Genomic DNA, 3,174 nt, shown 5'->3' with positions numbered 1-3,174 from the left:
TAGTTCGTATTTACAGCTATTCTCCTAGTAGAGTCCCCTCCTCCGATGTTGAGGGACCTGATGCAGTGAATATTGCCTCAAGTTCTTTTCTTCCCAACCTGTCCTACTTTATATGGAGGAGGAAGGGGAAGGGAGGGAGGGAGGGAGGGAGGGAGGGAGGAAGGAAGGAAGGGAGGGAAAGGAAAGGAGGTAGGGTGGAAGGAAAGAAGGAAAATGGGAAAGGAGGAGAGTCCCTTCCCTTTCACATAGATTCCCTAGACTTCTGCTGGAAAGTCCTTTGTTCCACCTTTTAAGGGATAAAAAAATTCACTTGGATTTTGAGTCAGAGGAGTCCCCTCAAGAAGGTGAGTTAGGGCCACTGCTCTCAACTTCACCATCTTCATCTTCATCCCCACGGCTGTGGTCTGAGGAGTTACTGGCTTCCTCCTCTTCCTTACTTTCTTCTGATCTCCATGAGGCAGGAGAATGTTTTCCAATAGTGTCTGCTGACTCTATCTCTGGAGCCTGAGGTCCCTGCTCCATTTCCAGCCCTCCGTGCAGATTCCGTGATGTTGGGGTCTGCAGATCCATCCTTCTAATCTTGGGGTTTGGGCCCTCCGTCATGCTCATGTTCTTACGCTTAGTATAAGTTGCTTCTCTGTGAGCAGCATATTCTTCAGGAGACAGACTCCTGAACCAGAGATCAAGGTCCACCTTGTACTGTTTCTGTAGTTCCTCAGCCTACTTCTTACAATGCTGCTTCTGGTCCTCTGGGACACGCTGCCAACGTCTACTACTCTCCACCATGTGCTCCCTCGGGGGCAACGCTTTCAGCTCCCTACTCGACCACAAATCCTGGTGGAACTTGTGATATCCATGCATAGGTGGTTGCTTGGGCTCTCCATGGAATTTCCTCTTCATGGATAAATTGTTTTCTGGGGGAGACTTCACTTTTTGCACATTTCCCTGAAACTTCTTTGGCACTTTGATTTGGCTTCCTTTGGGGACATCAGATTTCTTGGAGTTCAGGACTCGATCAGGGTGCTGTTCTCTGAACAGAGCCATTTTCTCCTCAAACTCCTGTTTCTCCTTCTGGAAATCCTGACTATATTTCAGCTTCAGCTCCTCTGGCATCTTCTTGTATTCCTCAGACAGAACCTTGGTCAGCTCCTGGTTGCTCAGCTTAGGGTGTTTTTGGGTGTACTGGGGCCGCATCTCTTTGAAAAAGCGGAGGTAAGCTGTCAGGGGCTTCTTAGGTAAATCAGGATGCTTCCCAAGTTTTCTGCTTTTGTGAGGATTGCTAACATTTTCCTTAGCTTCCAGGACTAATTCTTTCAAAGTGCGAAACTTTCTCAAGTTATAAGAAATCTCTAACCATTTGACTTTACACATTTCCCCAGAAAAATCTTTAAAAGCTACTTTTTCCCAGTCCATCAGTGACTGGATTGTTTTGAAAATGTGCCTGTCATTGGATGGAATGTTACTCTACATACATTCCAGTAACTTCACAATGTCTTCTTTGGACCAGTCATCTTGGCCTTTAGGCAACACCATTTTTAGGTCTTTGGGACACTTATATGGTCCCAGCAGTTCAGACACCTCAGCAAAATCTCCAACTTCTTCACTCTCAAGATTCAGCAGATGAGTTATTTCTGGAAGTCCTGCAGTGTGTGTGATTCTATGTTTATCAGGAGTTGAGGTGGAGACAAAAATCTAACTAGAATTTTTAAAAGATAATAATCTTTTTAAGATCAAATCTACATACAGTTAAAAACATAAGTGCACACTTGCTGCTTTTAGACAAGTATACAGCTGTGTAACCTAAACTCCTGTCCAAATATAGAACACTACCATCATCCCAGAAAGTTCTCCCATGCTCCTTTTCAGTCAATCCCCTCTGCCACTGTTTCAGAGGAAACTGCTGTTCTGATTGGTTTCAACTACAGAGGAGTTTTATCTGTTCTAGACCTTTTTATAAACAGGAATACATATATCCTCTTTTTTTTATATAAAGATTCTTTCACTCAGCACGTTTCGAGATTTATTTATATTACATCGTCAGTATTTCATTCTTTTTTATTTCTGAATAGTATTTCCTGACATGAATCCTCCGCAGTTTGTTGCCCCATTCTCCTTTGGAAGGACTTAAGACTGTTTTCAGTGCCAGGGTATTATGACTAAGCTGCTCTGAACATTCTTGTGCAGGTTTCTTGGTGGGCATATATTTTAAAGTCTCTTGGGTAAATACCCAGAAGTGAGATTGCTGGATCATAGGGCATGTATCTTTATTAAAAGAATTCCAGACCTCCCTTTTCTAAGTACTTACACCACTTTACATTCCCACTAGAAATACAGGAGCGTTCCAGGTGGTCTACATTCTTACCTGGCCTTGTCAGACTTTTTCATCTTAACGGAAGTGTAGTCATATCTTGTTGTGCTACTTATCTGCACTTCCCTGATGATTAAGAATGTCCAACACTTTTTCAGATGCTTATTACCTATTTGTGTAATCTTTTGCGAGGTGTCTGTTCAACTATTTTACCCACTTTTTACGGAGCTGTTTATATTGTTTATTGAATTGTGGGAATTCGAAACTAGATAACAGATATTTGAAGGGAGACGTGTCGTTTTATGTGTTGTATTTCTCCCTGGAACCAGTGTAGGGTGTTGCACATGAGTGCTCAAAGTATTTGCCACTTACTCTTAGTTTGAAATAGATACTCCTACAAAGATAGACATAACCTGGCACTTTAAACATGGAAAACTACTTCATATTAATATTGTGCCATTTACCATACTCTGCTCTCCAAAATATAAAGAACTTAATTGGCTTGCTCTCTCATGATTTGACAGAATTTTTTGTTTTTGCTTTGATGTATCTCTTTTGTTGAAGAGAGCACAAGGGAGAGAGAAGCAGCTTTTTATGTCCTGGGGTGGACTGTGCCCAGTGTTGTAATTTCAATGCTATTAAAACCTTGGAAGGGAGAGATTTTTGCAGTCAGGCTCCTACAGCCTTCAGAGAACTGGTTGAGTTGTTTGGAATCTCAGAGAAGCCTGAGAGTTCTTTGTGATAAAGGCGTAGCAAGACAAAAAGGCTTTGTTTTAAATGCAATTTGCTAATCTTGACTGAATGTTTAATTATGGTTGTCATAAGCAGTGTTACAAGCAGGGCACATTTTAAGGGGGGGGTTGGAC

General features: G+C 42.1%; 1 pseudogene; it reads right to left on the bottom strand.

Moving 5' to 3' along the window:
* Positions 1-336: 336 nt before the first annotated feature.
* LOC130851861 (upstream-binding factor 1-like protein 1) lies at positions 337-1,545 on the bottom strand (annotated as a pseudogene).
* Positions 1,546-3,174: the final 1,629 nt, after the last annotated feature.

The sequence above is a fragment of the Hippopotamus amphibius genome, chromosome 4 (genome assembly GCF_030028045.1).
Source record: "Hippopotamus amphibius kiboko isolate mHipAmp2 chromosome 4, mHipAmp2.hap2, whole genome shotgun sequence".
Classification (NCBI taxonomy): Eukaryota; Metazoa; Chordata; class Mammalia; order Artiodactyla; family Hippopotamidae; genus Hippopotamus; species Hippopotamus amphibius.
The sequence above is the reverse complement of the archived record's forward strand: the minus strand, read 5'-3'. Positions and strand labels throughout refer to the sequence as shown.